Raw genomic sequence first — 12,885 nt, 5'->3', positions numbered from 1 at the left:
GTATTGATGCGCACGTATCTCTTATCTTTCGGGAGATACTAAAAATAACTGTGGCCAAGCACGCTGGACGGTCGTATAGGATCAGTTTAATAAAGTACCTACCCAATAATAAATATAACCCTCTGATGTGATTAATAGTTGGGAAACACATTCATTTAAATATATATGATAAAATATATGAGGCAATAAAGTCTATAAAATAAGAGTGGTTTAAGAAATTTAAACATTCCAATCCAAAATCTGTTTGCAACTGCAAACGCTAGTCCTTGTGTAACTGGTGAACATTGAAACTACAAACAACGGTCTTTGTATAAGTGGTAAACAATATAATTACAAGCATCGATCTTTGGATGCGTGTTAAACATTGCAACTACAAACGCTAGTCCTTGTATAAGTGATAAACATTGCAACTACAAAAACCTGTGCTCGAATATGTGGTAAACATTGTAACTACAAACGCCGGTTCTTGTATAAGTAGTAAATAATGCAACTACAAACGCAGGTCCTTCTTTTAGTGGTAAATAATGCAACTACAACGACGGTCCTTGTATAAATGGTAAATAATGCAACTACAAACGCAGGTATTTGTATAAGCGGTAAACAATGTAACTACAAACGCCGGTCTTTGAATAAGTGGTAATGTAATTACAAACGCCGGTTCTAATGTAAGTGGTAAATATTGTAATTACAAACGCCGGTTCTAATGTAAGTGGTAAACATTGTAATTACAAACGCCGGTTCCAATATAAGTGGTAAACAATGTAACTGCAAACACCAGTTCTTGTATAAATGATAAACACTGTAACTACAAACGCAGGTTTTGTATAAATGGTAAACAATGTAACAAGAAACGCAGGTTTTGTATAAGTGGTAAATATTGTAACTACAAACGCCGGTCCTTCTATAAATGATAACAATGTCACTACAAACGCCAATCCTTCCTTTAGTGGCAAATAATGTAACTACAAACACAGGTCTTTGTATAAGTGGTAAATATGGAAATACAAACGAAGATTTTTGTAAAAGTGGTAAACAATGTAACTATAAACGCCGGTTCTAATATATGTGGTAAACAATGTAATTATAAACGCCGGTTCTAATATATGTGGTAAACAATGTAACTACAAACGCTAATTGTTGTATAGGTAGTAAACATTGTAATTACAATCAGTGATGTCGAGAAAACCCACTCTTGTAGAGAAAAATATAACACCCTTTTGCAAATTAATTGAAATAAGACGGAAAATTACGATTTTTCAATTTTTTTTGCGTTTTATTTCTGAGAATCCAAACATTACTCACAAATTAATACATGATATGACCGCCTTTATTTTTCAGAAGATCATTAATCTGCTTTGGTATCGAGTCCACGAGTTAACTGTAATCTTTACTAATTTTTGGACGGCGGTACCACATCTCAATTATGGCCTCAATTAGCTTATCTTTCGTAGTACAGTCTTTTACTTGAAGTCTTTCTTTACAAATCGCCCAAAGATTTTCAATAGGATTTAAGTCCGGGAGAGTTTCCAGCACCTTTGTTAGCATTGTAGTCATAAAATTCTTCACAAGTTTCGATGTGTGGCACGGAGCCAAATTTTGCTGAAAAATGCCAGATCCATCTGGAAATCTCTTTTTCAATTCTGGAACGACTCTTCTCTGCAAAAATTCGACGTACTGTGGTCCTCGCATCATACCTTTTACGATATGTGAGCCTCCGACGCCATAGTAGCTGAAAAAGCCCCAAAACATCTTCTTCAAGGGATATTTTACGAACTGACTGATGTGAGAATCTCGAAGTTTCTCATCTGGAGATCTGCGAACATGCAGACTTCTTTGACCCTGTACGAAGAAATGAGTCTCGTCACTGAATAACACCTTCCTCCATTGTTCTTGCGTCCAGTTCTTGTATTTCAGACCCCATTGATACCGTTTTTTTCTTCATTGAGTTGGTAAGAAGTTGTTTTTTGACTGGTTTTCTTGCCCTTCTAACGCAATTTCAAATGACGTAATATTCCTCAAAATTTTGTCATATATCCCAAAAATAGATCGACCGTACTGCAAAACACAGCTAATGACGCCGACTGTGTGAAAAAAATGACTATTAAAGGAAATCAGTGGGTCCAGCGAGCCTACACTAGTTGCCATGCTGAAAATATTGTAAAATGACCATTTGTTTCAATTAATTTGCACAAGGATATATGTAAAAACGGTCCGTTTTACTTTAGAAATTTTTTTTACGTAGAGGAGCGAACAACGTTTCGACCTTCTTCGGTCATCGTCAGGATCACAAAGAAGTAACTACAAAGAAGTTCTTTGTAGTTTACTCGATCACAAAGAAGAAACTACAAAGAAGTTCTTCTTTGTGATCCTGACGATGACCGAAGAAGGTCGAAACGTTGTTCGCTCCTCTACGTAAAAATATTTCTCAACTCAAACAGGCCGTTTTTACATATATATTATAATTACAAACACGCCGGTTGTAGTACAAGTAGTAAACAATGGAAGTACAAACGCCGGTCCTTGTATAAATGGTAAATAATGTAACTACAAAAGCCAGTTCTAATGCAAATGGTAAACATTGTAACTACAAACGCCGGTCCTTGTATAAGTAGTAAATAATGTAACTAAAACCGCCGGTTGTAGTACAAGTGGTAAACAATGTAACTACATAGACAGGTCTTTAAATAACTGGTAGCCAGTGTAAGTACGATGGTTTAGTCTAATTTTCATCACTTCTCTTTTGTGAATAAATGGTAAAGAATTCGAAAAAAACTACGAGTGAAACAAAAAATAACATGTCAGTCACACAACAGCTGCCATGTCTAGGACCGGTAAGGCCTTTCGCCTAATACCAGGGCGCAGCAGGCCTGCTGGGATGTAATGAATGTGTTAATTGTCAATATGGTATATATATATATATCGTCAACTTTCACTGACAATTATTTTTATGTTATGAATTAGAATAATTAAGTGAATTCTAATTATTAAATATTACTTAAATCATTGACAGATCAGGTTTTCACTGGTACAATTATATACCTCAGATGTCAGAAGATACAGTACTACCAGTACAGTTATATACCTCAGATGTCAGAAGATACAGAACTACCAGTACAGTTATATACTTCAGTTGTCAGAAGATACAGAACTACCAGTACAGTTATATACTTCAGTTGTCAGAAGATACAGAACTACCAGTACAGTTATATACTTCAGTTGTCAGAAGATACAGTACTACCAGTACAGTTATATACTTCAGTTGTCAGAAGATACAGTACTACCAGTACAGTTATATACTTCAGTTGTCAGAAGATACAGAACTACCAGTACAGTTATATACTTCAGTTGTCAGAAGATACAGAACTACCAGTACAATTATATACCTCAGATGTCAGAAGATACAGTACTACCAGTACAATTATATACCTCAGATGTCAGAAGATACAGTACTACCAGTACAGTTATATACTTCAGTTGTCAGAAGATATAGAACTACCAGCACAGTTATATACTTCAGTTGTCAGAAGATACAGTACTACCAGTACAGTTATATACTTCAGTTGTCAGAAGATACAGAACTACCAGTACAATTATAGACCTCAGATGTCAGAAGATACAGTACTACCAGTACAATTATATACTTCAGTTGTCAGAAGATACAGTACTACCAGTACAGTTATATACTTCAGTTGTCAGAAGATACAGTACTACCAGTACAGTTATATACTTCAGTTGTCAGAAGATACAGAACTACCAGCACAGTTATATACTTCAGTTGTCAGAAGATATAGAACTACCAGTACAGTTATATACTTCAGTTGTCAGAAGATATAGAACTACCAGTACAGTTATATACTTCAGTTGTCAGAAGATATAGAACTACCAGTACAGTTATATACTTCAGTTGTCAGAAGATATAGAACTACCAGTACAGTTATATACTTCAGTTGTCAGAAGATATGAACTACCAGTACAGTTATATTCGTCAATTCTTTTGGAACATTAGTAGTATTTGTGAAGCAAAGTAATATTAATTTCCGTTATTCCACCTATAGGACGCAATAAAAATAGATATTTCGTATTTTCAAGTGGAACGTCACCTTATACAACTCGCGGGCTGAGAGATTTATACCATCACTAATGCAATAGTAGTAGCCAACACAGTTACTTTTAACGGAACAGTGGGATTGAGTGTTACGCCTATTATGCCCCTCCCGGCTGAATGTGTAGAATATGTTCGGTCAGCATATACAGTGTAATACATACACATATAGATGAGATAGTTCACACTTCAAGGTCCCGACGGACTTAACTTAGTTCCACCTGTAAGAGTGCTTTGTTTGTTTTTTAATTTCGCGCAAAGCTACTCGAGGGCTATCCGCGCTAACCATCCCTAATTTAGCAGTGTAAGACTAGAGGGAAGGAAGTTAGTCATCACCACCCACCGCCAACTCTTGGGCTACTCCTTTATCAACGAATAGTGGGATTGACCATAACATTATAATGTCCCCCACGGCTGAAAGTGCGAACATGTTTGGTGCGACGGAAATTCATTTCCAAATCTTATAGATTCACTTGTTGTCTAGTGACTCATCTAACGTGAAAGCCTCCCTTCCCCAACAGACGCACACACTGGTGCAATAATATTACACGAAATTATCGGAAATTACTAAACTATTCACGTTAGGCTAGGACTGGTGGTAAAATAACTTTGCTTCTCCGTCTTCGTAGGCCTCACACACCACTGTCTTAGCGTGGGATTGAACGTTTGTCTTTTCATCCCAGCTGTGTGAAGTCCAATAACCAAAATATTTTTTTTTGTAGTATCTTAACTGTAAACACAGAATAGTTGGTAATATTTTGCCTTTGAATTGTTGAAAAGAAAGGTAAGAAAAACAAATCAAATTGTCTTTTTTCCTTTACAACGGCATATGCTAATTAATTTACGTTTCATGGTGTTTTGACGAAGGTAATTAGTTTCTAATAACTCTTTTTTGACTACAAACTGTATTATTTACATTTATAAAAACATATCGATTTATGTTATGGGCTGCGGAACGTCGACACGTGTATAGCGTAAAGTATAGATTTAGCTGCGAAAACCAACCATAATTTTATAGTTACTTGTTCGTATCATGTCTTTCATTTAACTAACGTTGCCTTATACCAGGGTATCCGATATAAAACTGATTAAAAACCTTTTAGTATTTTAGCAGTCTATTTTTATTCTCTTTGAAAGCTATCGACTTCCACAACATTTCCCGGGATCAATTATATACAAGTCATATTTTTGTTCTCCATAAACCTAATTAGTATTTTTTAGTAAACTGAGCAATTGTATCTCTACTTGGAATTTAAAAGCGGGTTTATAATCTGAATGTACTGCCAAGATAAAGCACGCTCCGCCTGGAACTCTGGTAGGATTCGATCTCTTTTTATGACAGTTGTTAGGAACCTTCTCCAGGTTACTAAACAGTACTACTTGCAATGAAAAATGTTAATGCGTTGCCTTAATGATACCAAAAATTTGTCAATAAATCGTGAACCAGTAGTACAACGCAGTAACTAGTAGCTGAAAATAAGCAAAAAGCAAGAGCTCGTATCTCAATGAAACTTAAGGTTATTGTGTAAATATTTTTCTTTGATATATAAATTAGTAGGTTAGTTTAATCATACCACAAATGGATACCTATATATGTTCTACTTTATATCTGCTCTAATTAGTTTTGGCATCTGTTTTTTTCTTCTTCTTAATTATAATGAGTTGTAATTTATTTATATCTGTCATAATTAACAGTGTGTGTTAAGATATGATTTATTCTCTAGCACAATAAGTTGTACTTTATACCTGCTGTAATTAACAGGATGTTTTGACACCTGTTTTGTTCTTAAGCACAGTGAGTTGTGCTTTGGTGAACAGACGAAAATGTAACAATTCCCAAGTGACTTTGCTCGATGGTCACGTACTAAAAGTTAGATTACAAAAAATGTTGTGAAAAGAAAATAGATGTCTCTCCCTTTCCTGTGATATTAAACCTCAGAAGAAGAGGAAACACGAATACTGTGTACTCTATTTGTTTCTCCGGACTCCTTTTGTTCATGTGAAACCACTTCGTCTAGTGTTATGGTCAGTGTTTTTATGTTATATTTATGTCACAACAGTTTACCAAGAATTAATGGAAGCCATACCAAGCAACCTTTGAGTGTAAAAGTAACGTAATTTATTATACAACATTGTTTGTGTGTGTGTGACTTGGATCATAATGTGGTGGAGGATTTTTTTAAAGGCTTGAAAGAAGGGGGAGGAATGATCGATACCACGAGTTTCTCACACAAAACCTTTCAGTCGAAGTCTGTATAATGGGATGTACAGAAACTAGGAAGTTTAGTACAGGAACAATGACATTACAACACCTCCCGGGTGTAACCACTCTAAAGAGCAATATTCGTAACGTCAACATTTCAGAAATAATTAAAACGAAACTAACAACTAGATCAATCTATCTGTTTACTTTTCTACTGTCTATCTACCCATTTGTCTCTGTATGTTTAGTGAGCAAATGTCTCTACGAATTTCTGAGGAATAATTTTCACTCAATAATTTTCAATGACAAAAGAATAGATAAATATCTTTCATCTGATTACTAAATTATTGATGTTTATACACTAACAATCTGATTTCAATAATCGATATTTTTCAATAGTGATTACACTAACGATCTGATTTAAATTATCGATATTTTTTAATAATGACCTGGTTTAAATTATAATTTTTTCTACACTAATGATCTGATTTAAATTATCGATCTTTTTACACTAATTATCTAATTTCCTTTTTTTATTTAAATTAACTGTTCACTAACAGTATCGCTATCTGATAAAGGTCTTTAACTTCCAGATTCCTGGTTAAGTCAGAAGAGAACCAATAAAGAATTACCATATAGAAATGTTTAGACTGCGTAAATACAACAAACCAAATAACATATATATAGATAGATAGATAACGCTAAATCGTACGATATGAAACAGACATAAAAAAGAAACAAAGGTAAACCATGTAATATAATACATAAACATGCTGAATTGTAGAGTAAAAAGAAACAATGGTAAACTATACAATATAATACATGATCAATGCTAAGTTGTAAAGTCAAGAAGAAACAATGGTAAACCATACAGTACTGGAAGTTTGCTTTACACTTTCCATCTTGTGTGAAACACATTCTCTGCAGCAACAACCAGTGTTAAAGCAGGTGTTGATATGACTTGTTTATACATTTATTATCAATGAAACCTAAGTTTTTTAGTGCCAACACTATTATTGTTATTATTACTTCATACCCAAGATGGTTATTGTTGTTGTATGTTACGTTGACATCCTGAAACATTGTATTACAATACTTTCGGAAAACAGACACAAAAATATGTTAAACAAAGATGGTTACTTAGAAAAAAAAGTCCTTCCAGAGCTTACAATCAAACTGTTTACATCTATAATAATAATACTGCTTTTGTCTTACGTAAAAACAATTCACGCTTACTATCTAAATGCGCATACGTGGTTATTCCATTTCAACGGATGTAAATATACATTAATAGGCATTTTATACATCGGAATATTAAAAATGTATCAAAGTTTTTTAGAAAGATCTGACGTTATATCGTAGAATAATACTAACTTTATTTATTGATAGTGTTAAGTACAGTAAAGTTTAGCCCTAACTAAACTAAAACCAAAAACGTACACAAGTTACAGTGTTAATTTATGTCTTTATCGATAATAGGCCGTACTTAATAAAGGCTTAACTAATATTAAGCCTAAGATAAGTGGGCTTATAGATTTCGGTGTCTGTAATTAGAACTTACATTTGCTTGTAGTTTCTTTCTTTTACAGTATAATATATTATTTGAACACTTTACAACAGATTAGCAACACCAGTAATATATTATACACAATTCTATTAGATTAACTCCTGGTGTATTAGAGGTAAAACTAAAATGTAGGTTTCGTTACTTGCAAAGACCAGAGTACATATTTTGTTTGTTTTATTTTGTTTTTGAATTTTGCGCAAAGCTACTCGAGGGCTATCTGCGCTGGCCGTCCCTAATTTAGCAGTGTAAGACTAGAGGGAAAGCAACTAGTCATCACCACTCACCGCCAACTCTTGGGTTACTCCTTTACCAACGAATAGTGGGATTGACCATCACATTATACTGTGACCACGGCTGAAAGAGCAAACATGTTTGGTGCGACGGAAATTCGAACTCGCGACCCTCAGATTACGAGTCGAACGCCTTAACCTACCTGGCCATGCCGGGTCCCTAGAGTACAGACAGTCAATAACGTAGCTATAAGTTTAACAACAAACGCACCAAAGCATGAGAATATAATTATTCGAACTGTTTATTTTTGTTATATTTTTATCAATTCAGTGGATAAAAGCCCCCCAAAAAATTGTTTGTTTTTGATTCGCGCAAAGCTACAAGAGGGCTATCTGCGCTAAATGGAATAGTGATAAAGTTATAGATACGAATGATAAGTAGCCATAAAAGAAATATTATTATCGTATGTGTTAAACTAAACATTGATAAATTATTAAATACATTATCATAGATATTTAGAGGCTGTCTGTACTCCCACCACTTATTTCGAAATTTAGTTCCTAACATTGTAACTCTGCAGACATACCGATTTCCCATTAGAAGACTATATTAAAAGACTTAATACTATTGGCTGACTAATTATCAAACCGAATAACTTCTTGGAGAGTAATAGGTGTTGCTACGACAAAGCAATATAACTTTTTCTAAAAAGCCTGGACGCATTAATTTCAGTATTGAGCATGTTAATACTCTTAGCAAAGGAAATAAGACGGTAAGTAAAGGCCTAATACTCCTTAAATCTGTTATAAGCAGAAACTCTATAAGGAAGGCCTATGACGAGCCTTCAAGCTCCGTTTTGCAACAATCAGATCGGTCTCAAAGTTAATATTCACATACTAATCAATAAGTTACGAAGAACGTCCATCTTTGGTTGCAGTATCCAGTTATTTTGTCTTCATGTTAAGAACTGATTAAAACCGAGACTTTTTTCATAAAATACTGAGAAGACTTAGTTCTTTATGTAGTTTAGACACTTTGTATTACGAATAACGTTTGAGCCTATTGATGAACAGAAATAAAACACAGTGTGGTCATCATAAATAAAAAAGTAACAAAAAGTAATATGCACTAACGATCCAGAAAGATGGGGAATTTATTTGTTTGTTTGAAGTTAAGCACAAAGTTACATAATGTGCTATCTGTGCTCTGCCCACCATGGGTGTCGAAACTCGGTTTCTAGAGGTGCGAGTCCGCACACATATACTACTGTGACACTGGGGGCAAGATGAAGAAACTTAGTCATTTTGTTTTTATTAGCCATTTATAATTACATCGGAATCCATTAGATTTAGCAATGCCTTTGTGTTTATTCAGACGTTTATACATTACCGTATAGATTTCACCGATGTTGGAAAAGATTTAAACAGTTTTATAGCTTAGATAAGTTTTACTGTTTTTGTTTTACATGAGAGGTTCGCGACACTATACTATTGAACAGGTTTTATACTTTCAGCTTAAGTGCGTTATAAGAATGACGGTCAATCTCGTTATGTGGACAAAACGCATGTTGCGACTGCTGCTGACTCAACTGTCCCTTTCTGAACAGTAGTTAAAACTTAAAGATGACTACATTTGAATCCAAGGGGTGTCTAACCTCTGACCCTTTAGGCTGTGGAGCTGTAGAAGTTGGAAGTATTACATCGCAGCCCTAAATATCGGTTAAATAAATAACTTCATTTCCAATTGGAGAGCCAGAAATTACAGTGTGTGTTCAGATTACAAATTACACGGTCATGTTTTGTTCAGACTTCATAAAGAGAAGACACTGAGTGTGTCGATTGGAAAGACATTAAATGTAACCGTGTATTTTAATTTAATCTTCTGCTATATAGCTAGCACACGAATAATGTATTTTAAACCTGGTTTCTGTCTGTGATATTAAAAGACAGTAAAACAGTGTATCTTATGTTTTCTACGTCTCTGACTTTAAAAACATATAGATATTTGCATGTATTTTCCTGTTACCCACGTTATACAAAACATCGTAATGTCGTATCAAGTTTACTTTGTGACGTATTTTAAACTAAAAGTATTGAAATGAAGTTTCTATGTTTGTTTTGAATCTTGCACAAAGTTACACGAGGGCTATCCGCGTTAGCCGTTCCTAATTTAATAGTCTAAGACTAGAGGGAAGGCAGCCAATTCTGGGACTACTCTTTTACCAACGAATAGTTGGATCTACCGTAACTTTATAACACTTCCCACAAATTAAACATTTTAGAAGTAATTGTAAACTATCCTTTACAGCTTAATATCAACTTTAGAAACAGAAATTTATACTTTTTTATCAAACCTTAAAATAATTAAACTATATAAACAGTTTACATTTATTTGTGTTCACGTGACATATAATGTTGTACAACCTTCCTATGATTTATAAACAGTTTTGGATAGAAAGTTTTTAGCGTGACGTACATTGTTGTACAACCTTCCCACGATTTATAAACAGTTTAAGATAAAGTTGTTATTAGTATGATGTACAGGGTGATCCGCAAATCTCTACCCATCCATATGTTATTACATTATATTACGCATGTATTATAAATTTGTTTCTTTTTTTTCAGAGAAATATGGCCTATGTAAGCCCATTTACACTTGAAGAGCGTATTGTGACACGTACGTGGGTATATTATGCAGCGAGAATGAGGGACAGCACACAGATACACTGGATACATAAGATATATGGATAGGTAGGGACTTACGAGCCACCCTGTATATTGTTCGACAACCTTTCCATGATTTATAAACAGTATAGGGTAAACTTTTTATTAGTATGACGTATATTGTTGTACAACCTTTCCGTGATTTATAAACAGTTCAGGATGGAGAGTTTTTAATATAACGTATATTGTTGTACAACCTTCCCATGAGTTATAAACAGTTTAGAATGGAGAGTTTTTAACGTGACATACATTGTTGTACAACATTCCCATAATTTATAAACAGTTTAGAATGAAGAGTTTTTAACGTGACGTACATTGTTGTACAACTTTCCCATAATTTATAAACAGTTTAGAATGAAGAGTTTTTAACGTGACGTACATTGTTGTACAACCTTCCCATAATTTATAAACAGTTTAGAATGAAGAGTTTTTAACGTGACGTACATTGTTGTACAACCTTCCCATAATTTATAAACAGTTTAGAATGAAGAGTTTTTAACGTGACGTACATTGTTGTACAATCTTCCCATGATTTATAAACAGTTTAAGATAAAGTTGTTATTAGTATGATGTATAGTGTTCGGTAACCTTCTCATGATTTATAAACACTATAGAATAAAGTTGTTATTAGTATGACGTGTATTGTTGGACAACCTTTCCATGATTTATAAACAGTATAGGATAAAGTTGTTATTAGTATGATGTATAGTGTTCGGTAACCTTCTCATGATTTATAAACAGTATAGAATAAAGTTGTTATTAGTATGACGTGTATTGTTGTACAACCTTTCCATGATTTATAAACAGTATAGGATAAAGTTGTTATTAGTATGACGTATATTGTTGGAAAGTATCTTATAATTTATAGCTCGCGTCTTTTCCCCATCACCTAATAACTTAAGACACTTTTTTAAAAATAAAGAAGTGATGGAAACAATCATAGAACCATACAGAGATAATGACAGTGATACGTGGTAAAACCTTCAAATATATATAAATATATGTGCGTGACAAGCAAGTTTTGATATTTGGTAATAGGTTTCTTCCTGCTCACTAGAGTGAAATTTGGCTTGAAGTTTGTTTAGCAGGTATGTATATGATTACAGAGATTCATTGAAATTTTGGTAACAGTTTTACATTCATAAAATGTATCTATATAGAAAATTACCCCTTGTTTGTCATGGTGAAAATTTTTTATTTTTAAGTTGGAGATGTTTGTGTGAAGTACAACCATAGTATGTGCTGATTCGAGAACTTTCTTGTAGAAGTTATTGATATAACAAGTTAAGATTTTAGGGAAGTGAAACGCATACCAGAAAGCAGCTAAACCTAGAGCCTTGGATGGTCGCCATAGAAACTAACGATGACTCACCTGTGATTAGTTCTTTGAGACTTCTGGGCCTTCGTCCTTTGCAAGCGTGCAGCGACAGCACCTGATCAGTCGCATGTTACCTGCTCGAGGATGGACGAACTCGTACAGCGAACAAAGATAGCTTTCGAAGACCGCAGCGCCACAGTTGGTTTAACATATAAACAAAATACGTGTTGCAATCATTTAAGTCACCAGTTGATTTTCATGAGATGCGCATGCGTGTCTTTTTCCAGGCAATGCGTTCATTGAGGAGTTTGCAAGTCCCATGACGTCAAATCGATCGGCCAACAGCAGAGATGCTGAGACCCAGAGATTTCATTAGGGAATAATTATCACTAAATAAGTTCGAAGTTAAACCAACAGCCAAAATCTTGATTTTATTTTCAGTTTTAATCCATTTTTCATGACGAAAACAACAATATGGAATGTGATCTTACATTAAGAAATAATTTGTACCAGTGCAACGACATATGCAATTGCACATTATACACACATTATATATATACGTGTATGTGTATAATGTATTTTATTATTCACAGATGGTGGTTCTCAAACTTAAATAATTATTTTATCAGCCACCCTTCCTCCCCTTTGATTTAATGGTAAGTCGTTAAGACCAAAAACTGGATATTCGATACTCGTGAGGGCACAGCACCGATAGCCCATTCTCGATTAACAACAAAACAA

The 12,885-nt window shown here is 34.2% G+C and overlaps 1 protein-coding gene across 1 annotated transcript in view; it reads right to left on the bottom strand.

The window, feature by feature from the left end:
- The window catches only part of LOC143236627 (SCY1-like protein 2), a 96,782-nt gene extending 84,447 nt beyond the window's left edge, over positions 1-12,335 (bottom strand). Inside the window, exon 1 of the mRNA XM_076474970.1 lies at positions 12,199-12,335. The gene's annotated coding sequence lies outside the window, so the exon portion shown is untranslated. The remainder of the gene's footprint in view (positions 1-12,198) is intronic.
- Positions 12,336-12,885: the final 550 nt, after the last annotated feature.

Source organism: Tachypleus tridentatus, chromosome 13, assembly GCF_004210375.1.
Source record: "Tachypleus tridentatus isolate NWPU-2018 chromosome 13, ASM421037v1, whole genome shotgun sequence".
Taxonomy (NCBI): domain Eukaryota; kingdom Metazoa; phylum Arthropoda; class Merostomata; order Xiphosura; family Limulidae; genus Tachypleus; species Tachypleus tridentatus.
The sequence above is the reverse complement of the archived record's forward strand: the minus strand, read 5'-3'. Positions and strand labels throughout refer to the sequence as shown.